This window comes from Macrotis lagotis, chromosome 7 (genome assembly GCF_037893015.1).
Source record: "Macrotis lagotis isolate mMagLag1 chromosome 7, bilby.v1.9.chrom.fasta, whole genome shotgun sequence".
In the NCBI taxonomy this organism is placed as follows: domain Eukaryota; kingdom Metazoa; phylum Chordata; class Mammalia; order Peramelemorphia; family Peramelidae; genus Macrotis; species Macrotis lagotis.
Window position 1 is genome coordinate 32058366 of NC_133664.1, and position 25689 is coordinate 32084054.

Genomic DNA, 25689 nt, shown 5'->3' on the forward strand with positions numbered 1-25689 from the left:
TGCAAGACCTTGACTTGCGCAAGGTCTAATGTCTTGGTAGAGAAATGGAGAGGTAGGCCTTGGAGGTGAAGGTCATAATGGCAGGAAGTGTTGATTGAATTAGAAACAGTGTCAACACAATATTATTAAGGTGATGAGGGGGTTAATAAGAGATATAGGCCATAACCATGACAAGCCATCACAAATGGAGCTAGACAAAGAATATCATCACTTGATCACATCCACTTGCCCTTTTGGGGGTATGCGTGTTTGTGCTCATGTGTGTGTGTGTGTGTGTGTGTGTGTGTGTGTGTGTGTGTATGTGTGTGTATGTGCTGCTCTGGTGCAGTACTACCTACACCACCTATATTATGGTTTTTATCTGGCGTCTCTTTATGGGGAAAATTCCCACCATCTCTACTCTTACTGTTTATGTTTGAAATGTTAATTTTGCAAGACAACAGACAGTATTTTTGCCATATATATAGAAAAATCCCCAGATAACTTTTATAAGCCAGGAGTTCCTGATAAAGATACCAGAAATTCTATTGTCAGAGGCCATAGCTTTAGAAATTGGAAGGGACCCACCTAAAAATGAAAAGGAGACAATTGATCTGAAGCCTTAGATTTTTAGTACATGGACATAAGGGAATTTATATTATGGTTTTGATGAGTAATATCTGCTCTTAGAGCAAGTAATGGATGACTGGATAGCATCACCAGTAGTTTGTGGGAGAATGTAATCAAAGATGATGGTGTCATTGCCATTGTCATAGTTGGGGGTGGGGAGGGTTAGGTTATGTTGAGGAGAATGGAAGAGAGTACCTTCTAAATTTCTTACTCTCAGGTAAAGCTTTGAGTGACCTGCCCTAGTGATGGAAATAAACCAAGTGCATGTATCTTAGAGGAGGAGAAGGGACTTGCTATTTTGGAAAAACAGACCACAAATCCAGGGATAGCCTCAAGACTGGAGAATTAAGAAGGCACATTGATATACAAGCTCAGAGTCATCTAGTTCAATGGGGTGCCTCTTGAATTGTTGCCCCAGGACCCAGTTTTCCCAAAATAATTTGTTTTCTCTATGTCTAGAGACAAAAATAGAGTTTTTTCTGGAACCACAATTTCAAACTTCATCTATTCAGATAATCCTGAGTTCCTGCAGATTAGGACCAGATTTGCATTTTCATTTTTTTCTTACCAGATGCTATAAGTTAACTTGGCTGTGAATTAAGAACTTGAATCTGATAGTCTGCCAGCAATGACCATAAAATTTGTTATGGAACATCAGAAAAAAAAGAAGATTTTCCCACATCCCAGCTGTTGTGGCTCTGAACTCATCAAATAGAAAAGCAGAAGCAGAGCCATAACTAAGGCGGAACAATTAGAAACAATGACCCAGGGTGCTGGCATTTCAAAGATACTAACAGTATTAGTACCTTCAGCAAATAAGGACAAGTGAGTTTATGTATGTATGTATAGTTTATGTATAGAGAATAATTAGCGAATAGCAAGTTGCCAGATTTTATCCCTAGTTGAATTCTATTCTGGTCTGAGTCCAACTTCTATAGTGGCAACAATTTTAAAATGTTCCAGAATCTCTTTCTCAGCTGTCTCTTCCCTTTGGAGCCTTGAGTTCTAAGTTCAAAGGTTTCTTTATGGTATTTCTTCCTTTTACTACCTATCTCCCAAATTTGTCTATTTGATGCCTCCTTTCCATCTATTTTCTCCAGGAACAAGAATTGCTAATTATGGTTCTAGTTAAAAGGATAGATAGAAATTTTCCTCCCAAATAAGCAAGTCCTTTTTCCTAATAAACTACTTGAAAAAAATCGGGCTTAGAATTTTACTGTTATGAGATAGTGTATTGAGTTATAAAATGTTTAATTTAGACAGGATGATCTCTAAGTTCTTTCCACATCCCAACAACATACAGGCCAAGGAAGAGCAGATGATGGGGATCAGCCTAATTACGGATGTGGTAAGAAACTTAGAACCTCTAGAGAAGTAGCACGAATAGGAGGATTACCAGAGTTACCTGTCAACAATTTGTCATATTGGTTCATTGTCTTCAAACCCTTTGGGAGTTTAAATATCAAAGAGCCAGTTATGTCAATATTTCTTCTTTGACTGAAGGTATTCATGGGTTAGTTTGAGCAATGTTTCCCTCCAATTGCTTTTCTGTTTCCCAACTCAGCAAAATAATCTTGGTTAAAGGAAGTGTTTCCTCTTCTCTTAGATCTGGAACATAGAAGAAAGAATCAGAACTTTGGGGATTTTTTTCTCCATGTTAAATAGTGAATTGCATTTTCATTAAGTCTCATAGCATAAGGATGACAGATTTGAGACACATAAAAACTGAAAAAAAAATAAACTCATGCCTATCAATTGGGAAATGGTTGAACAAAAGGTGGAAATAGGAATGGAATGGAATATTATTGTACCAGAAGATAATAATTCCTGGGAAACCAGTGTATCTATGTCTATAATGATATCAGCATTTTAAAATGAATAATTTTAAATGACTTAAAACTCTGATAAATGCAAAACTCAATCATAATTCCACAAGATTAAGAGTGCTAAATTATGGGAGGACTAAGTAAACAGGATGACAGATTTTTTGATATACCTTATATGGGCATTTATTGTGCTTAAATATGAATGTTTCTGCAAGGTTTTTCTTTTTTTTTTAAGTGAGTCAGGGAAAGGTCTTAGAGGTTATAGAAAAATGGAAAAGGTTATAGGTGAGGGAAAGGATGAGCATATACATATGTATGTGTGTTTGTACTTGTCAATACAAAAATACTTTAAATTTCAGCAAAAATTTATAAAAGGAAGCTCATACCTATTCCTTAGCTTCTGTTACTTCTGTCATTATACTAAAGGAATATGCTTAGACATTATCATTTAACAATATCAATATTTCTTCCTCTTTTATAACCCTAGTTGTCATTGAAATTTGATGATTCACTCCTCTCACTGACAGTGACCCATTCACAAATCCAGATTTAGGACGGGCACAAGAGGAGGGCTCCTTGACACCCAGTTTCCTATGCCAATGAAATGATGAAATTTTGTAGAGATGGGATCTAACCCTTGGACTCTGAATATTTTTAAAATATATTTCAATGTAATTTAATTTTTTAACCCAATATAGTTTATTTTATGCATTTTACTATTTCTAGAAAGGGTTCGTAGACTTCATCAAACTGCCCAAGGGGTCCACAATTCAGAACAATTTATGGACCCTCAGTTCAGTTCATGCTATATAGTTAGATCTTATTTTAAAAAGCTCATTAGTAGCTAATTCCTAATTCCAATGCCCTTTATGTTGTAATAAGAATTATTTTTTAAAGTCAATTAATCTTTATCAACCTAAGCTGATCTTAAAATTAACTTTTTTTGATTTAATGTATACCAACTGATGGAGTGAAAAAAGGTGGGAAGGGACTGGAAGCCCTAGAGTTTAAAAGATCCCTTATTATTTTACAAAAGCAGACTTTACCAACATGGATAATTGGATATTTCAATCCTAAAATAGTTCTTTGAGTACCAGGTGAAGCTGGACCATATTTCCTTCAACAAAATATGTGGGTGATGTCACTTTCAAAGCATTTCCTGTAAAACAGAGGAATTTAAATCAGGTCTAGAAGCTGAAGAGATCCCAACTTTTCTTTCTTCAAAGGGTTCATCTTTTTTAAGCTTCCATTTTTTATAGTCTACAGAAAGGGCAGACCTGACCCTGGTTTCCTCTTGAGGGGCTTTCCCAATCTACTTCACACATCTATGGGCTAAGAGTCATTCGCTCTTGAGTCACCAATTCTGTTGTAAACATAGAACGGAACTCCCTTGACTTGGTGAGCTAGCCTCCAAGTCCTTTGGCTGGGCATGGTGTTTTGGGTCATTAAAGGTTTAAAGGCCTCACGAGTCATGCAATGTGTACCAAACCCAGAGGTATCTTAAACTAATATGGAAAGAGGCAGAGTTTATTTGTGAGAGTTATTTTGTCTTCTGGAGAGAGCTTGGAAGAATGTTCCTGGGGCCAAAATTCTTGATGCAGAGAAAACTGGAGCTCAGGAAATGTCAATTAATAACTAAAAACAGAAACTGTTTTTCTAAAAACTAAAATCAGAAAATATTTTTGGTACAGAAAAATTTATTTTCTCCATGCCTGATGCATATTGGTTATGGAATTAAGGGCAAGTCAATTAACCTCTGGTTATTATAAGCAACTATCTAAGAATATGTAGAAGACTAAAGATGATAGAGATAAGTTATTGACCCTACAGACAACTGATGGTGAAGCACGTTATTTTTCCCTAACAGAAGTGTGATGGGCAAGAGATGGAGAGGGCAACTTTTTTTTTTTGCTAAAGTAAATGTATAAATTTGCATTGCTTGACTATAATTATTTTTTTTCCTTCTATTGGAGATGGATTATTTCAAAGTGAGTGAGGGGAAAAAGCAGGACTCAAGTGTCAGCCTCCCTCTCCTCTCCAAAAAAAGAAAAAAAAAGATTGAAAAATGTTATCAAACTCTCTTTTTTAATTCAGATAAAAGAACAAAAGAAAGTTTGGAAGAAAACAATGGCAACAGGGACAGCTTTGGAAATAGTATGACAAATTCATTCATACTTTTAAAAAATATGGATAATAGAAATTCATGTTATTTCCTACACAAATGAATCTTATTTCTGTTTTTAACTTGCTAGAGAATGACTATCTCTAACTGACTTTCCATATTCTTGTATTTCTGTTTCTAACTTAGTTGAAAAATGGCTACTTCCAATAGTTGGAACAGAGACTTGAAATAAATCTCTTAAATACTTTATCAAATTCTGCTATGCTGGGGTTTCTTAAACTTTGTTCCTAAACAGAGGAGTAATGCCATCTACTTTCAGTGAATATAACAAAGATCTGTAGATATTTACTGAGGCATTTGAGATCTATACATAGAAAAAAGAATCACAATGCCATCTTTGTATTACTGTTGTTCCATTTTCAGAAAGTCTCTTAGGAAGCAAAAAAAAAAAATTAAAAACAAAACACAAGAACCATTCCTTCTTGGTCACCTGTGTCATGCCTGATCTAAGAGAAAACTAAGAAACAAGGGAAAAAACCCAAAGGCAAGGGTAGATTTCAAGGAAGCCTAAAAGAAATAGCATTTAACTTTGAAGCACAGAATGTTGTGATCATAGAGAAGTTTCAAAGCTCACATCTTTGACTTAATTTGGAGGAAAACTAATCTTTTTCCCCCTTTTGGTGTTAAGATCAAAGTTCTGAGGTCATTCAGTTGTAATTCAACACAATACCACCATGAAGTAACTTGAAGATAGAACTGTGATTTGATGAAGGATTGAGAACCTGTCCATGGCCCAAGGTCAAATTCTTCATTACGTGTTAAATGTATGAATGTCTTAAAACAAGAGTTAATGTGGCATAATGAATAAGGCTCTAAACTGAAGTATAGAAAACCTGACTTTGAATCCTGTCCTGTTATTTACTATCTGGTGCCCATGGCCAAGTCACTTAACTTCTTTGAGACTTAGTCAGATATTAAAAAAAGAACTTAATAATGACATTTATATACTAGGAACGGGTAAGAGATAAGAAGTCATTTCATTGGCATAGGAGCATTGGATGAAGAAGCTATCTCTACCAATGATGGCCAATATCTTCTATAGTTTTAGAGAGTTTCTAGGTTCAATGAAAGATTAAGTGACTTCCCAGACACACACACACACACACACACACACACACACACACACACAAAATGTTTGTCAGAGTCAGAATTTCCCTAGTTGTCTTGCTGTAATCTACCATACCATATGTCTTCTCAGAAATGTTATCTATTCTATTATGATTAGCATTACATTTTGACTTCCTTTAGGAACTGGATACATTGGCTAAAACATTGGATAAAAAATGGGCATCACAAATGATGGCTGTTAAAAAGGCTAGACTTAGTCTCTTTGAAAACCAATGAGACATGAAGCATCTTTAGTGGATTGGAGTTATTTTGTAAAAATGCCTTCTGCAATGATGTGTGGGATAGGGGGAAGATCTTATACTTTCTATATAGTTTATACTTCCTAATGCAGTAGAGATATTATTAAATCTAACATTTGATAAGAACTTAGATGCCCAGCTTCCAGGTAGTATAAAGGAAATAGCACTTGATTTGGAATCCAAAAAACTTGGTTTAAATATTGACAGCAGTTTCATTTCAATGTGGTTTAGAACAAGGGGCTTTTATTTCCTTGCATCTCTCAGTTTCTGAAACTAAAATGAAGATGTTGTGGTCGGATGGCTGAATTAGGTCATAAAATCAGAGAGGGAACCTCAAAAGCCAACTGGTCCCTCATATTGCAGATAAGGAAACTTGAGTTCTGGAGAAGTTAAATTTTGTACCCAATGTTGCACTAGTTTTTAGTGACTGAGATAGGATGATTCTGACCAAGAACCTCTGATTCCAATTTTCCCCTGTGCTATATCTAAGATTGCTACTGAAGTTAAGTCATAAACCCTAGGATCTCAGCATCTCTTCTTTATTTTGCTTTTTTTTTTAGGCTTAGTTTCTAGTTCTTAGGAGATAAGGTTTTAGAAAAGGGTTAGGAGATCATAGAAAAGAATATAAACTACTCCTTTGAAGATGCTGGATTAGTGGCAGCAACACAACTGAACTCTTTCAGTATTCCTTCCACACAATTTTAAATAACTTCTGGGGGTGGCTAGGTGCCGCGGTGGATAGAGCACCAGCCCTGGAGTCAGGAGGACCTGAGTTCAAATTCGACCTCAGACACTTAATAATTACCTAACTGTGTGGCCTTGGACAAGCCACTTAAGCCCACTGTCTTGCATAAACCTAAAAAAAAAAACCTTCTCAACACAACTTTTGGAGCAACTGAGCCAACAAAAGATCAGAGTGAGGTTTCTTTTCTAATATAAGAAAATTTAAGAGGTCAACAGGATAGGGCCGTGATCCTGGGTGGAGAACTGTTCCAAATACAGATGTGGCAACAGCAACAGTGGCTGGAACAGCTTCAGGACACTTATCAATTTGGTGAATAAGTTGTGGCATATGATTGGATTGAGCAACCATTATGCTATGAAAAATAATGGAGGGAATGGTTTTAGAAAAACATGGCAAAAACCATATGAATTATTCATAGCCAGAAAAGAAACAATGGAGACTAAAGCTTACTATCTTCATTTTTTTAAGTTGTCTTTTGTGTTATTTTTTTCTCTCTAATTTTTCTCCCTGATTTGATTTGATTCTTCTTTCACAACATGATTAATATGGACCTATGTTTAGCATGGTTATACGTGCCAAACATGTATTACTTTCTGTCAGGGATGGGAGGAGAAAGGAAGAAGGGAGAAAAAAAATGTGGCATTCAAAATCTTGCCAAAAAATGACTGTTGAAAACTACTGCTGTATGTTGTTGGAAAAATAAATAAATAAAATATTGAAAATTAAAAAAAATATATGAACTGATTCAAGTGAGAAGAACTGGGAGGTCATTGTACACAGTAACAGTAATGTTGTAATAATGACTGACTGCGAAAACCTTGGCTATTCTGATCAATGCAATGATCCAAGACAATTTCAAAGGACTCATGTTGAAAAAATGCTATCCACTTCCAGAGAGAGAACTGATGATTTCTGAATTCAAGTTGAAGTACAGTTTCCTTGGTTTTTTGAAATATAGCTAATATGGAAATATGTTTCACATTATTTCACTTGTTTAATTGATATCATATTGCTTTCCTTCTCAGTGGGTATGCAACAGAATGAGAGGGAAAGAGATTATTTGGAACTCAAAAGGTAAAAAAAAGAAATGACATATAAAAAAATAAACATACAGAGTCCAGGAAAGCAAAAAAGAAAAGAAAAAGAAACCTGTCCTATGAACAGGGAAATGATATAAAAGACTAGTTCAGAAAAACTTAGGCCAAGGTGGAGTATCCCTCTATGCTTCCATATCTAAGAACATATGGAAAATTGAAAAATAAAATAAAAAGTTTAGTTGTTAAAGTTTTTATAGTTATTTATGAGTAATTATACCAATGTAGCAACATGGTAGCTGAATGCTGAATAATAAAAGATTATTTGCATTTCAACTTTGGGAGAGTTTATGATGTATTTCCTAAAGTTGGTGACAGGTAAAGGTAGCCTACAAGTAGGCTGAGAGACAGAGGAAAAGTGGCCTTGCAATCAGTTCAATTCAATTACAAAAACATTTATTAAGTACCTTCTAGATGTGAGGCAGTGATCAAGTTGCTCGAGAAGCAAAGAAGAAAAAAATAGCATAGTACCTGCATTCAAGAGGTGATAGAGTCTTAAAAAAATAGATTTGAAATTAGAGTTGCTGAGTTCAAATCATATTTTATCACTTTTGAGATCTTGGCCAAGCCATATATTCTTCTCACCTTAGTTTTGTTGTCAATGAAATGAAATGAAGTAGAATAATACTATTTCTAAAATACCTTTCAGAATTAGATTCCATGATGTTATGATGGGTTCCAAAACAAGGTATATTAAGACATACAAAAATATTATACAAACAGGAATGTGCATAAAATGGGGAGATTAGTCACAACCACTGGGGACAATCAACAAAGGTTTCATGAAGGAGAACACTCCTGAGTCAGCTTTAATGAAAAAAAAAAAAGTCCTGATCATAGGGAAGAGAAAATATGAAATGGGTGGTGGTAGGAAGATGCAACCCATATTGGTTGTATTTCTCCCCATTTGGGGTATTAATGAATGGTGGAGTAGATCAAGATTGAAGAGTGTGGATAGGAAAATTGGGTAAACTCAGGTTTAAAAGGTGGATTAGAATTCATAGAAACACTTTGTATATCATTCAGCAAACATTTGTTTCTACTTTATGTTCCAAATCCATGTGGATAATTGTTTCTGAGATCGTTCACATGAGGACTTATTTCCAAAGTAAATATCTCCTCTTAATAACCAGGTAAATCAAGGATCTATTCATCCCAATAGATGGAGAAATTTATTTTGGGGGGAGGAGGTTGGTGTGAAGAGATGACAGTGTAAAGATTGGAAGAATTTATGTTGATCTGTTCTTTTTTTCAAGGTAATGGGGTTCAGTGACTTACCCATGATCACACAGCTAGGTAACTATTAAGTGTCTGAGGTTGGATTTGAATTCAGATCCCCCTGATTCCAGGACAGATGTTCTATCCACTGTGCCACCTAACTGCCCTCATGTTGATTTCCTAGAGGAAAGCAGTATAATGGCTTTGAGCAGAACTACAAAATCCTTCACATTTTCATTGCTTATGCTAGCATAACCATAGTCTCTAACTGAGAGACAACCATCATCTTAAGTGATTTTAAAGAACCATTTGTCATCACTGGAAAGGATTACTTTTAACTTCATTCCTAGATGTTTTGGGATCAAAATGGAGCCTCACTTGTATTTTATCTGTATCTGTGTAGGCATCAAATTGAATATTTGATTAAGACACTAAAATTTAATATTATGTGACCAACTAAATGTACAAGGCTAAGCTCGGTTTGACTCTGGGTCTATCCAACATTAGTTAAAAATATGAATTGGAATAAATTATTTACCCTTTCTGAGAATCAGTCTCTTCATGTGTAAAATATGAATATTAATAAAATTGTTATAGTTCTGGAATTAGAGAGACACTGAGATGTAGACAAAGTTTACTCTATAATCCATCCACCTGTGCATATGGTATCTCTCCTCCCTAAAACTACAACTTTGTACCATCCTATCATTTATGTAATGAAGAAAAAAGGAAGAAGAGGAAGACGAGGACAAGAAGGAGAAAAAAAATGGGAGGAGGGGTATGAAGGGAGAAGAAGAAAGTTATCATAATGTAGTGTTTTAAGGTTTACAATGAACTTTACACATATTAATATTTTTATTAACACCAAAACCTGGGGAAGTAGGCAATATTATTATTATTCCCATTTTCAGATGAGGAAACAGGCACCCACAGGATATGTGTCTGATGCTGAACTTCAAATGAAGATTGACTCCAATTTCTCTGGACTAAGACCATTTCTCTTTTATTTGAGCCACCTAGATATTTAAAAATCCCCTGGACCTTGTTTAAATTCCTTTCCCTAACAAAATTTTTCAGTTATTTCATTCCTTTATACTTCTATTGTATATTATTTGATTATTATTTAATAGCACAAATTGGTTTTGCTACCTTAGGGACCCAGAATTTTATTTAGTTGGGCACAAATCTCTATAGAAGCCTGTCAAATGAGCGATTATAGGAGAAAATAATTCACCATGTCTTGTGATGAGCCTCTTCAAATTTAGCTATAATAATCCCCAAACTCTATCAACATAACTTTTGAGAATTCATGATAATTTTCACACTTTGATGATATCTCAGAAGATAGTCACATAAGCTAACCTATATTATAAGGGCACCCGGGTGGCACAGTGGATAGAGAGCTGGACTTGAAGTTAGGCAGCCTCTTATTCCTGAGTTCAAATCTGTCCTCAGACATTGCTCCTGTGTGACCCAGGGTGAGGTAATTAATCCCGCTTTCCTCATCTACAAAATAAGATGGGGAAAGGAATAGCAAACCATTACATTACCTTTGCCAATAAAAGACTAAAGGAGTCACAAAAAGTTAGGCATAATTTAAAAATGACTGAAAAGAATCCTGTGTTACTGCATGATGTCCTCCTCCAAGGTTATCTCTATGTCTAATTAGGATTCTCCTTTAACTCCAAATTCATTGCTCTTCCCCCTGCAACAGTGTTTGCCTTTCTGTTTGTGTTCTCCCTCCTCCAGTTGGCATCCATTAATCTTTTCCACTTTCTTTTCTACTTTCTTTCTTCATTTGAGGTTTAAGAGATTTGCCAAATATCATCCAGTTAGTATCTGAGGTTGGATTTGAATTCAGGTCCTTCCTATTCCAGGGTCAATACTCCTGTCTTCTTCATTCCCTAGGACAATCTCCAGTCCCCCTGATCCATATCTTACCACTGGACCCAGATGACTCTGGAATGAATGAGGCTGGTGAGGACACAGCCCTCCCTGACTTTAATCCAATTCATTTTCAAGTCATGAAATTACTTTCCAGATGCCATGGTTCTATATAAGAACAAGGATAAATAACAATGAACTTTCTTTCTATCTCTGAATTTTTCTCCTTATCTCTCTATCCTTCTATTATTTTCTAAACAGGATCTTCCTGTAGATATTGCCTTTACACAAGAGGAATGATTCTAGTGATGGAAACTCAAGTATAGTGGCTAGGCGCTGTGAGAAACAATGGGTTAAATGGAGCTTTTGAAATTAATGGTGGATCATATCCTAATCCAGGTGCATGTAGGGCTGTTAAAATATATAATTAGTATTGTCATTGAGGTAGAACCAGATTAGCAAGGGACTTGTGGAATAATTCCTTAAACATGGTGGTCATTTTAGTGTAGGTTGCCAAGTATCTTGAAGCCCTGGAGTTGACAGTTTATTCTTGAAGTTATTTTGTTGTTTTTAACACATTAAATTAGCTCATTATTGCTGAATATGTAGTGGAAAATAGCATCTGTTTACACTGTAATAATATAAAAATTACTTACCAGTAGCAGAATAAAGAGTAATTTGCAAAACTTAATCATATTTGTGCACTTGTCTGCGAAAAAGGAAATTGTTAATACAAACCCAGGGCGGGGGGACAATACTTGCTGGGTTAAGCAGTTTGCAATAATATTAACAGTCATCTATTATATAAGGACTTTATTTAAGACCATTGTCAAGATGACAGAAACTGAGTCAATCGGTATAGGTATATTCAAAATATTGTGTTTCAAAATCTTTTGGATTCCAAAATGGTCAGCTATCATGAGAGAACCTAAACAGGCAGGTCCTTAACTGTAATTTCTTAAGGTTCTTTTAATTTCTAATCCAAGAGATCAACAATACTAATAAAAATTTGCATGGTCTACTACAGAAGACTGTTGTGAGGATAAAAATAATTTTTTTAAAATGCATCTATTTATTTTGAATTTTATAATTTCCCCCCTAATCTCACTTCCTTTCCCCCACCCCCCACAGAAAGCAGTCTGTTAGTCTTCGCATTGTTTCCGTGGTATATATTGATCTGAAATAAATGTAATGAGAGAGAAATCATATCCTTAAGGAGCAAAATTACATAAGAAGATAACTTTTCTTTAAATTAAAGGTAATAGTCTTTGGTCTTTGTTCAAACTCCACAATTCTTTCTCTGGATGCAGATGGTATTCTCCATTGCAGAAAGTCCAAAATTGTCCTTGATTATTGCAATGACAGAATGAGCAAGTCCATCAAGGTTGTTCATCACCCCCATGTTGCTATTAGTGTGTACAATGTTCTTCTGGTTCTGCTCATCTCGCTCAGCATCAGTTCATGCAAATCTTTCCAGGCTTCCCTGAATTTCCATCCCTCCTGGTTTCTAATAGAACAATAGTGTTCCATTACATACATATACCACAGTTTGTTAATCAATTCCCCAATTGATGGACATTCACTCAATTTCCAATTCTTTGCCACCACAAACAGGGTTGCTGTGAATATTTTAGTACAAGTCATGTTTGTACCCTTTTTCATAATCAAAGACTGATTTTTTTTAACATATATATAAGTCCTAGGGGGGTTACCTGGGCCCAGAGGAGAGATGTAATTTACCCAGGGTGACAAAACAAAAATGTCTGGGTTAAATCTAAGTCTTCCTAACTAGAAGTCCAGACTCGCAGGATGCCTGAAAGTAATGGTAAAATTAAATAATCAAAATAATACAGACTGAGAATATAAATCTCAAAATGTGGGCTTTGTTGTAATTATTAGTAATATAATTATATTTTAAAAATATTCCTCCAATGTCCTTTTATATCATGGAGACCCTGAGGTCTCCAAAGGTTTATCAAAAGAAAAGCTGCCTCAAGTCTTCCATCCTCTACTTGAAGACTTCCAGTAATGGCATACTCTCTCTTCATATTCCATTGTGAGGCTACTCTAATTGGAAAAGCTTCAAGCATGATCCCAAGGATGGGTTATATGTACATGGTCATGTTTACCATTCTTAAAGTATTCATTGCACAGGGTCATTTTTAAGATGCCCATTTTAGGAAGACAAAATAAATCACCAATAAAAAGTGATTTTTTTGAAGGAGAATGAATAATGTGATTTCAAACACTTAGTTATTTTAGTGTCTCGTGAATTCTCATGTTACAGTCAGCCAGGGATCTGCTTGGGTTTGTCTCCATGGTTAAGTGCCTTTGCAAGTTTACAGAAAATTCTTTAGAATTGAATTAATGTCACTTACTTGTTGTTGACACCTCCTGAGGTTTCAAGACTATTTTTCCCACAGCATCAGCAGATCATAGACCGTTCTCTAGACTTATTTAGCAATGTGAGATTATGTTGATGGAGGTGATATTGTAAAAGTTTGGTAAATGAAATGGGCAGATAACAGCAACTATTTATAATAACATTTTATATAAGCCAGTCAATGCAATGAGTGCTTTATAATGATCTCATGTGATCCTCATAACAGCCCTGGGAGGTAGGTGCTATTATTATAGATGAGGAAACTGAGGCAAACAGAGATTAAGTAATTCACATAGCTAGTAAGTGTCAAAGCCCAGATTTGAACCCCAGTCTTGCTCACTCCATGTCCAATACTTTGTCCATTGTACTGGTCCCAATGCAAAGAGCAGTGGAAAGAGCCCTGAACCTAAAATCAAAAGGTCTGGGTTTGGATCAGTGAATCATCCAAGACAAATTTATTAAATACTTACTATGTGCTTAATTCTACTTTGCACTACTGACTGCACTAAATTCTGAGAATACAAAGGAAGAGGGGAAAGAAATGGTCCTTGTTCTCAAGGAGCTCACTCTCTAGTGGGGAAAACTATATGAAAGAAACCATATACAGAAGAGATTGGAGATAATCAACAGTATCCCATTTATTAGCTTTGTAATTTTTTTCAAATCACTTCAACTTTCTAAACTTCAATTTTTACAGCTTCTTATAAAATAATTCTCTTAACAACCAAAACCTTTCATGAGGATCAGAGGAATAAAGTACAGGAAAGTACTTTGAGAAGTGTGATCCCATATCATTCTCGATAAGTTAGTATCCTGAGAAACAATCTTTGCATCATGCATGTTCTGCCAAATAATGTAGATCCCTTTGCTATACAACCAAACAGGTGATGAGCTTTCCCCTGTTTAACGAGATTCTTCTATCTTAGAATCTGGACTTAAGAAGCATTTGTTCTGCAACTATATCCTTCGAGAAATAAGGGTCAATGAATGCCTCACAATAAGAGAGGAGAATAAAAGCTAAATCACATAAATACACAATTTTTCAATGAACTTCCATTTATGGAAAAGAACTGATGGTTGCAAAGTGTATTATATACATTTTGCGTTGAACTAGATTCAGGATTCCAGTAGTTCTTTTGCAGCTATCTCCGAAGGCTGTTGCACCTCCTTCAGAACTTAAATAGTTTTAGGGATGTGCAGGTTATTTAATTTGCATAATTAAATCCTCCATGAGGAAACTGTCCTTACTGCTCCTTATATAAGGGATTTGGATTTCATGTCCTTACACCTTATATTTTTATTGTGACAAATGAAGTTTTGGGGAGACAGAATTTCTGGGTAATTAATGTTCAATATATTAATTATAGCTAGCAAATAATTAATAGATTGAGGTCAGTGATCCTCCTGAAAAACAAAAGACACCCCCCCCCAAAAAATGCAATACTTTAATAATCTTTCGGAAAAGAGGTCTATCAGAGGGAAGAAATCAACTCTGATTGGTTAACAATCAGTGAAGGGGTGGGCAATTAATGATAGGTGGGCAAATAGTCTTCAACTTCTTCTGAAGAGAAAATGACCAGCTCATGAGACTCAGCCATCTCTGGCAATGTGGACAAAAGAATCCATCTCTACCCAAATCACTGTGACTGATTTTCCCTTTCATAAACTTGTCCACCCTAAATTCCAATGTAAGGTGCCAAGGACAGAGACTAATTTCCTAAGAGCAAGAACTCTTCTGGATAGATTTCTGTTTGTTGAATCTTACCTAATTGAATTAATAATCAGTTTTTCTTTTAGAATCTTGGATAATCTTTATAAACTATGTTAGATGGGTTTAGATGTTCTCTGTTCCCGATCAACATTGGGCATCTCTAGATTAGAGGATCATATGTCCATTTCTTTCCATCAAATTAACAGCTGAATCATTTGCAAAGAATTATTTGTTGATTTTGTCTTGTTATTTCCAGAGCAACAGGTTTTAAATTTGACACATACTATGACTCTGTGGCCAACACACAATATTATGAGAGGAATGTCAATTAAAAAATCTTTATTAAATATGGATCACAGCTAAGTTGAGTGATTAGTTCAACAGAATCTAGACACACACACACACACACACACACACACACACACACACACACACAAAGAAATACGTCAATGCTCATTTGATGGTGGATTAAGTCCAGTAGAACTGTCACAAACTCTGGAAGATTGAGACTCTCCTCTTCATAATAATTATTGGCTTCCTAAACTGAGGGCACATTTTTCATCCTGCATCACAGTATTCTTCCTATCTGCTCAAAGAACATGATGGAAATTTCATGGTGCTTAGCACTGTTGAGGTAGTTGGTAGAGATGTAAATCATTATTTTTGGATGTGATAAACTCAGTAACAATGGTATTTTTTTAAATTGAAGTTCTCTGGGAGATTTATTAACAGGATAATCAGTCTACTCATGAATTGAAGGCCAGGCAGGGGAAAACATCAAAAGGAAGTGTCTGAAGGTTTATAATGGCAGGTCTTGATTTCCTTTCTTAATAGAAGGTGTTTTCTCTAATAAAGGGGATTAATTTTTCAATGAATATGGAATAGAATAAGTCATTGAATGAAATATAAATTTTCCTTTTCTATTCATTTTGATGAATAACATTAATTTGAGAAGTATACTTTTAAAATAAAAGTTGGGAAATGGTTCAGGGGAAAGGCCATCGGGACTCAGGGTTAGGCTACTTGGCAAGTCATTCAATCATTAACTGCCTACATTTCCTCAGTGGTAAAATGAATATATTAGAATACTTAACTCCCATAATTGTAAGAATAAAATGAGATAATATTTGCAACACTTTGTAAACTTTATACACAAATGCTTGTTATTATTAATATGAATAATATTACTAATATAGCATAACATTGTATGGTGTGAAAATATCATTAATAATAAAATATTACAAAAGTACAATTATATAAATATTTCTCCCAAATAATAATGTAAAGAGTCATGTCTTCTAGATTTAAAATCTCTCCCTAAACCTAATCTAAAAAATGAATAAAGCATCAATTATTCCCATTTTCAAATGGCACTATGATTTCATTGATTGGTATGACCAGCCAGTAAAGCAGAGGGATCATTCATTTGTGCCTTTCTTCCTTTGTGATTCTTTTCCATATCAAACCTAATTTTTGCTATTCATAAGAATGAAGAGAAAAAAATTTTTATATCATTAGCTGATTTTGTTCTATCCCATGTCTGTATCACATGCTGTTGATCTTCCTCACTTTCTCCTTTCAAGGATATACTCAAAATCTGAAGGTCTAGATTGAGTGATCTATCTCCTTTAAATAAGTGCTAGCAGGCAATCCAATATCTAAGGTATGTACGAATCATATTTACTCACCTATCTAATGACAAGAGAACTTCATCCTTCTTTCAGTGACAAGTATCCAGTGATTCCATCATAAAAAGCTTGCGTAGTGTCTCAGTATGGCTTGATGGAGAGGCTGGAAGGATGGAATATGGATGGTTATCCCAGAAGGACACATCTCCACCTACTTCTATCAACGGAGAAATGTTCCAACTCTAGATCTGCCAATGGATTATGCTTACTTCCTAAGGAGGAACTAAGAACTACTTCTCTACAGCATCACAAAGCTAATCAATAGTGATACATTTTTAGGATCATGGAAACCCATGAAACAGATACAAATTTTTAATCCTTGGTCATATGTTGCTTATTTTCACAGTCACATAGTGGTTAAGAGGTAGGAAAAAAAGAGCAGGAGATTCTAAGAATCTTTTAGTTCTTAGAGCCTCCATACATGTTAATAAAACTTCTGTTACTTCTATTATACAACCTTTGTCTAGTGATCTATGAGTTGAGGTTGTACTTAAGAAAAGTGAAATTGGCCTATAGTGACATTATCTTTACAGATGAAACCAGAGGATATAAGAAGTGACAATTGAGTGATGGAATGGCTTTCAGGATCTTTGGAGATTTAAAATATAAGAGCTCTTGAAATTGGTTTTTATCATGTATTCAAAGGCAACATGAAATAGCAAATCAATAAGCATTCATTGGGTACTGACTGTTTGACTGGCACTCAGCTGAGTGATAGGGATACAGGGAATGGCAAAAACAAGGTGCTTACTCTCAAAAGGTTCACATCATAGTAGAGGAAATCAAAAATAGATATATAGATCCATATAAAATAGTAAGATTCCAAGTAAATGGAAGGTAATCTTACTGGAGATGGTAGCCACTGAAGTGACTGGGAAAGGCATCTACAGGAGGTAGGAGTGGAGGTGGAATATCAAAGAAAACCAGAGAATCTAAGGGGCAGAGATAAATAGAAAATGTATTCCAGGTATGATGGTATTACATCATAGGACATATACCAACTCATTGAATATATGATGAATTTGATGAATCTCAGAATGTCAATGGAAAACTTGATAATGATGTTGGTATACAAGAAAATGCAAGGGAGTAAGCTAAAATTTGGTAGGAAATAAGTTTTAATATGTAAGAGTTGCAGTGAATAGAGCACTGGTCCTGAAGACAGGAGGACCTGTAAACCTGGAGAAGTCACTTAATCTCATTGCCTTGCAAAAACAAAATAAAAAAAAAAGAAAAGAAGTTCCAAAATGCCATACAGATCCAGAGAAATAACTATGGAATCTGAATGCAGATCAAAGCATACTATTTTTAGTTTTTTATTTTCTTTTTTCTTTCCTTCTCACGTTTCCCCCCTTTTGTTCTGATTCTTCTTTCACAGCATGAATAATATGGAAATATGTGTAATATGACTTTACATGTGTAACCCAAATCATATTACTTGCTAACCTATTTGGGAGTGGGAAGGGTGAGAGAAAGAAAACTTTACAAAAATGAATATTGTCAATTCTGTTTATATATAATTGGAAAATAAATAAATAAAAGAAAATATAATTTCAGGATCAAGAAATAAAAGAGGAGGCTTATAGATTAATCAAACCCCAAAGAAATCTACATATATGTATAATTCTTAAAATTATTATTTCCAATTAAAATTTATTTTTCCTCACTCCTACCATTCATCATTAGAGAAAAAGGAAAAACATATATTTATTATTAAATCTATGAAATCAAGCAAAACAAATCCGCTTATTCGCAATGTCCACAAAATCTATATCTCATTTTCTGTCTTGAGTTCATCCCCTGCCAGGAGTTTTGATGCTAATCGAAGTGCCTTCACAACTTGGCCCCTTCCTCCCTTTCCAACCTTCTTATACTTTATCCCTTTTTAATACAGACCTCATTTTTTTCTTTTTGAACTTCACATTATTGTGCTTCACAGTTTTGTTGTTTTTGTCGCTTGCTTTTTATAAATTGTAGTTTTGTGTCAACCTTGTATGGAGTAACTATCATACTTTGGTAATTCTTACAATATTTCAAACTTCTTCATCATTTTATCTGTTATGGTGATCTGTGCTCAGTGATCTTTGCTGACTATTCTCATTGTCTTGAGAATGCCAAGAATCACGCTAATCTAAGATGGTGAATTTAATCAATAGATATTAGTTGACTCACCAGCTATTCCCCCACCCTGGGGTGTCCCTTTTCCCTGATACAAAACACTTTTAAAAGTAGATCATTTAGTGACCCTACTATGGCCTTTAAATGTTCAAGGAAACGGAAGAGTCATTCAATGTGACAAATTTCATATTTGTCTTATTTTAAGAAATTGCCATAGCCACCCTGATGTATCAGCAGTCACCACCATTGAAGCAAGACCTTCCACCAGCAAAACACTGAAGGCTAATATGTTGGTTATCATTTTTTTAAATAATAAAACATTTCAAATTAAGGTACATACATTTTTAGACAAAATACTATTGCATACTTTATTAATAGACTAAAGTATAATGTAAATATTGCTTTTATATGCACTGGGAAACTAAAAAATTCATGTGACTTGCTTTATTGAAATATTTGCTTTATTAAAGTGGTCTAGCACCAAAATCTCAATAACTCTGAGGTATACCTGCACTCCACTATCCAACTACACTGCCTCCCTTACTGTTCCTTTAACAGAACAATCAATCCATCTCCCTTTGAACTAACTGGCCTCCATCCTTGGATTCTCTGTTCATTATCTTTGCCACTTAATTTCCCTGGATTCCTTCAGGATTGAACTGAAAACTCGCCTCCTGTGAGTCTTTTCTAATTCCTTAGTTGCTAATACCTCTTCCCTTTAAAATTATCCCCATATACTTAATTTTTAAAAATTTTTCATCCATATGCATATGTATATTTTAAATTACAAAAGTTCCTTCCACCCTTCCTTCCCACTCCCCTTCTCTCAGTGGCGAACAAGTCAGGTTAGCATTGTACATACATTTTTTTTAGGTTTTTGCAAGGCAACAGAGTTAAGTGACTTTCCCAAGGCCATACAATTAGGTAATTATTAAGTGTTTGAAGCCAGGCTGGTGCTCTATCCACTGTGCCACCTAGCCACCCCATACATACATATTTTGATAAATATGTTTAAAAATTAGTTATTTTCAGTAGGAGGACCCATATATACTTTCAATGGATCAAAATATTTATATTTTGTTTTTCCCTTTAAAATGGGCACCACTAGAGAGTACTTTTGGTTCCCTCCTCTCTTCTCTTCCTTATATCCTTAGCATATAATTAAGCACAGTACTTGATGGAAAATGGGAACTTAAATGTTTGTTGAATGACTAGCATCCTTATCTTCCATTTGATAAACATTATGGAGAATGATTCAAGACTCTTAAGGGTTTTGCAATACAAAATAAGAGAAACTATGAATTTTGGCCTCTCTGACATGGAACTGACCAAATATAACTTTGTATTGATACATTGTAAAGGAATAAATAAATGATTTATTTTGTTAGAGGGTCTATTTTTCTTTTGAAAGATTATATTTTTTTCTTTCATTTTTATATCCTCATACAAATGCCCAGTGAAGCTTACCTCTCCTCCCTTGCAGAAAACTATTCGTTTAATAAATAATTAAAAGAAGAGAAAAAACATTTCTACTAAATTAAGGAATACATAAAAATGCTAACATTATATGCAAACTTCTATGTCCTTTGTCCCTTCGCCTTTGCAAAGAAAGTTATTCCTCAATATATCTTCTTTGGAGCCAAACTTGACCAATATAATTTCCCAGCATTCATTTCTACTATACTGTTGTTCTTTTTATGTCATTATTGTTGTCTGTGTTTATACTATTTTCTCAGTTATGATTGCTTTACTTTGCCTCAGTTCATATGTCTTCCCTTGTTTCTCTGTATTCATTTTTCCCTTATAATAGATTTATAACTGGGAGAGGCTTTAGGATCCTTTATTCACTTATGCCATTATTTTTTTTTCTTTTAAGAAAACGGAGGAACATTACTGGTCACACAACAAGTCAATATTTAAGGTGGGATTTGAACCAAGACCTCTCTGAATTAATTCACTAATTCCAATCATGATTCCATATTGCTTCTCATAGTCACTCTGAAATATTCTACTACCTATATACCATGTAGATGGCTTAAATGGATGGGCATCTACTTTGCTTTTGTTTTTTATCACTATAAAAAGTGCTACTGCACATAGTTTAGTGTTTACAAATTCATCCCTTTTTTGTTTTGTTTTGTTTTATTTTGAACCCTGACTTCGTTTTAAATGCCTTCAAGTGAATTCAATGAGTATGAAATGTGAGTCATTTTCAAATGACTTTTTAAAAATGTGAAAACAAACAATGTTGCCTGATGCGTTGGTACAGGTTAACTTATTTGTCCCCAGAAAAAGGTTTAAACTCAGTTTTTTTCAAACTAAAAAAATAAACAACTTTTGATTGTCTAGTCACAAGCATATTTTCACAGAATTTTATTATTAACATCATTGTTACCAATAAGGAAGAGGGGAGATATTTAGTCTAAATCTTTTGTTTTTAATTAGATGATTTTCTCCTTTGTGTCAATTCCATCTTGGCCAATATTTTATGTAAATTCTCATGTGTTTTATTTCATTGGGTTATATTGATTTGTATTCATTCATGTATAAAGAAGCACAAAGTTTCTGTAATATACCTGGATTTTGTTTTTGGATAAAAATGTTACCTTGTTAGAGTCATAGAATATCAGAATAATCTTTCCTGAACTTGAAGTGCTAATTTCACAGCATCTTTGACAAGTAGTCAATTAGTCCCTTGCTTAAAGACTTGTAGTTTTGCCAAATTCACTATACAATGAAGTAACAAATTTAACCAAGGCATCAGATTGTTGGGAAATATGGCTCTCTCTAACTTCCACTTATTCTTCCTTGCTGTACGGTCAAGAAAAAACAAATTTCCCTAAAAAATGTTAATTTTTCTTCCCTTTCATAGTCCCCAAGTCTCTTCTCCACACTAAGCATCCCCTATCCCTTTGACAAAACCTTGCATGACCCCACACATCAAATCTGTCCGTGAATTCGAAAGCTTTATGCTAAACTTATGGATACAAATGATATAAAACCAACCCCTTCCCACAAGGAATTTATATTCTGGTAGAAAAGACAAAGAAATAACTCAATTACTTATGCAGACAATGTGGAAGAATATCTTTAGAGAGAGAGACTCCAATGAAAACTTTCTAGCCACTGTCTTCTGTACTTTCACTTGTTAATTTTCCAGAGTGTGTATCTCAGAACCAAACATAATATTCCAACTGTCATCTGAACAGGAAAGAGTTGAAGGTAAAAGAAAATTGCTCATTCTGGCAAATCTATCAATGTGGTCTAGGCTCATTTTAGCCTTTTTAAGGCCCCTATGTATGGCTGTTCACTTCTATTGGGCTTCTAATTTATTTGTTCTTCTAAATGGTTATCCCACATCTATATGCTGGTACTTGGAAAACTTATTTAATTGTGCCTGAATTTTTAAGAAAGAAAAATTATAAGTATCTGACCCAAAGTAATAATTCATTGTTCATGCCTATACTTGTGGCCTAGGAGAATTAAATGTTTCATAAAGCCAATTCCAGACATATGTGCCTAGTAGAGTTCTTCAATATTTATGAACTGGAATTTTAAAAGTAATAAATTCTAAAATATACTGTTATAATCATAATAATTCATTATTTTCTTCCATTCAGAAGAAAATGCTATTTATTTTTTAAAATTTGTAAAAGTAAACTTCCATATTATTCCTTTCACAAATTAGACATAAAGAAAGTTCCTTTCTGTAAATAGGACCATTTGCTTTTGATGATACGCTTCATCACAATACCAAAACAATGGTTTGTACTTGTGCCAGATACTTTAAGAGTCATCAAAAAATTCCTGAAGTACTTTTGTTAGACAGGGAGAACTGCCATGAAATGACATAGTGTGAAGTTGAGCCCAAAACACACTCTGATTCCTTAGGTAAATCCAAACGCTATGAAATGCACCGGTACAAAGGAGAAAAAAGTAACATTTCTCAACTAAGGAAGGAAATCCCAAAGGAACTTTTAATTTATGAGAACATTACTGTGGAAGCAATATTTGGATTTTTGCCCTTAATTCAATTCATCGGGCATTCATTAAGCTTCTATTATGTGCCAGGCATAGTATGGTACTAGAAACACAATAAAAGAAATGTAATATTCACTCTTCTTAAGGAATTTACTTTCTATTGCTTAATATAGACAATGAGGGAAGTCAAGGGGGGAGGTATTACTAACCCATTTCATGAAGGACATGAAAGGGCAAATGCCTTTCATTTAGTCATATAATCTATTAAACCCACCATCCACTTACTACTTCTACTTATTACTACTATTAATTATTATTACTACCACTAATTATTACCACTACTACCACTATGGTTACTATTATTACACTAATTACTACTATTACCACTTCTACAATTATGACTACTATCACTTCTATTACTATTACTAGTACTACTACTACTACTACTACTACTACTACTACTACTACTACTACTACTACTACTACTCTTATTCCTCCTCCTAATGACTATTACCACCAATTTTTATTACTACCACTACTACTGCCACTACAACTACTACCACTCCTCCTCCTCCTCCTCCTCCTCCTCCTCCTCCTCCTCCTACTACTACTACTATTGAGAACCAGAGTGAAAAATGAGACTACAAATATTCTAACCTTTTTATGAAGTTGTAGAATTCAAGATCATTGAGGATAGGCATTGTTTCATATTTATTCTTGAAGCCCTATCCACTAATACAGCTAACAAATCTGATTGGTATTTAATCACTGCTTCTTTGATAGAGTCTCTGAAATTTAAAACAACTTCGTGTCTTCTACTGACCAAACTTTTCCAAACCTATTGAAGTAATCCTTAGCCATGGATTTCTTTTTGTTAGATTAGCTCTCAGTCACACCCTTCCAAAGTCAACTTTCCACTTTTTTTCTTTTATGTATATTTTACCCAATCAGTGTTGTCCTCTCCTGTCTTCAATGGGACAGCTATTTGGAATGTACCCAAATACAACTGATTTCCTTGTTAATAAAGACTAGGTAAAACCATTCCAACTCATTCTTCTGACCACTCAAATTCCTTCCCTTTATCAGTGCACAGAAGACACCACAGAAAATTTAATGTTTCATGACAGGGCACTCTGGAATGTACAGGTGGTCAGAGATGCTTTGAGCAGGTGACTTCCTATACTCACTCCTATCCAATCAGCAATGCTTAATAAAGAAAAATATTTGCAAAGTCTATTTACAAGAAACATTCAGATTTTCTTCTTGCTTGGCAGAATCCATGGACTACATCCTTCTTGTACCTTGTAACATTTGTGTTTATTTAAAGTCTCTGCTTTTTTATTTCATTTCTGGTTCTTAATAAATTCTTTATTTCATTGTTGGGAGGTGAAATTTTTGTCTTGAGTCCTTGCATTTAATGTGCTGAGCCAAACAAAGACATATTCAAAATGAATCACCCATCATTGGTCTTAGAAAAATCACTCTTAATTGAATGTATTTTCCATGAAGAATAGTTGAAATTGGTGAGAGTTTCTAGTTTTCACCACTCTTGGGTCATCTAATTACATGCTGGCTTCCCAAGTTGAAACAGGTTATTAAGTTGGCTGCATGGGTTGTGTTATTGCAGGATGCAAAATGTGAAAAGGGTAATTAACTTATCCCATTCTTGGCTGTTTCCCCTTGCTCAAAAGAAGTTCATGGGTTTAAAATGTTAAAGATTTTACCAGTGAAGGCAAGTTACTTAAAACTGTGATTCTCCGAGTATTGGGACTTCTTTTGCTGAATGGGGTGGGGTGGGAACAAAAAAGAAAAAAAAGATATTTCTTTGTTTATGAGGATGGAACTTTAAGTTAACTTGACTTGTCTGCCAGATAAGGTTCTTTTTATAAGCTTTAAAGAAGCACCCAATTTTGAATAGAAACAACAAAAACTTACCTAAAAATCAATTTCATACATCTGCAGTTAATGGATTGGATGCTCTTCAGCTCTAGTAAAGTTTAGACGGTGGGGATGAAATATTAGTTACCACACCCTTATCCCAGTTCATCACATCTTATTCATAAACAATGGAATACCATAGCAACTTTAACAATTGGTCTAGTGAGGTAAATAAATTTAATTTAAAAAATAAGGTGATGAGAAGCATCAAAGGATAGATCCTGTAATAATGAAGAACTATCAAAGTCTTTCTCCTCATCTATAGAATTTCACATACTTCTACCCCCCCACCATAAATGGGTTCACAGATATGTTTATGAAATATTTTCAATTGTTATTAAGAGAAATTAGGAAGCAGCTAGTGGCATGTTGGTTAGAGCACTGACCTTGGAGTCAGAAGGATGGAAGTTTGAAGCCAGCCTCGGACATTTGCCATTTACTGACTGTGTGACCTTGAGCAAGTCACTTAGCCCTGATTGCCTTGAATTCAGTGTCATGTCCATTTGTCCTGATTTATATCTGACCCCTGGATTCAGATGGCTCTGGAGGACAAAGTAAGACTGGTGACTTAGCATGAATCCAATTCATGTGCTTGTCATACCACTGCCTCCCTGTTGTCATGGTCTTCTTTGAGAATAAAGGACAAACATCATCATTAAGGGAAACTTGCAAATTTGTTTAGCTGTAAATTACTTAGGATCACAAAAATTATCATTTCAAATTTAATTTTGTGGTAATTTGTGGACATAAAATCCAGGAAACTTCAGGTACAAAAATGTCTTTGTGAATGAAGATGCTCTAGTGTCTTAGTGAAGAGATAAAAGAATACACTGTTTTAATAAAACAGATATTGGTAGAAAAATAGAGAAACAGAACGTCTGTTCTAAGATGTAATCTTACAAGAAAATGGGGTGAAAGGAAAATCTTGTTTTTCAATATTTGACA

The 25689-nt window shown here is 34.6% G+C and overlaps 1 protein-coding gene and 1 long non-coding RNA gene across 8 annotated transcripts in view; one reads left to right on the plus strand and one right to left on the minus strand.

Annotated features, from left to right (window-relative positions):
- The window catches only part of ZNF385D (zinc finger protein 385D), a 978888-nt gene that overhangs the window by 839327 nt on the left and 113872 nt on the right, over positions 1–25689 (plus strand). The window lies entirely within an intron of this gene.
- Positions 1850–24802, minus strand: LOC141494484 (uncharacterized). 2 transcript variants are annotated; one of them, XR_012470463.1, is made up of 4 exons: positions 24742–24802; positions 16708–16810; positions 12638–12738; positions 1850–2217 (listed from the first exon to the last, which is right to left on the minus strand). It is a non-coding gene; the product is annotated as an uncharacterized LOC141494484 (long non-coding RNA). The 2 variants fall into 2 exon arrangements; XR_012470462.1 differs by lacking the exon at positions 12638–12738.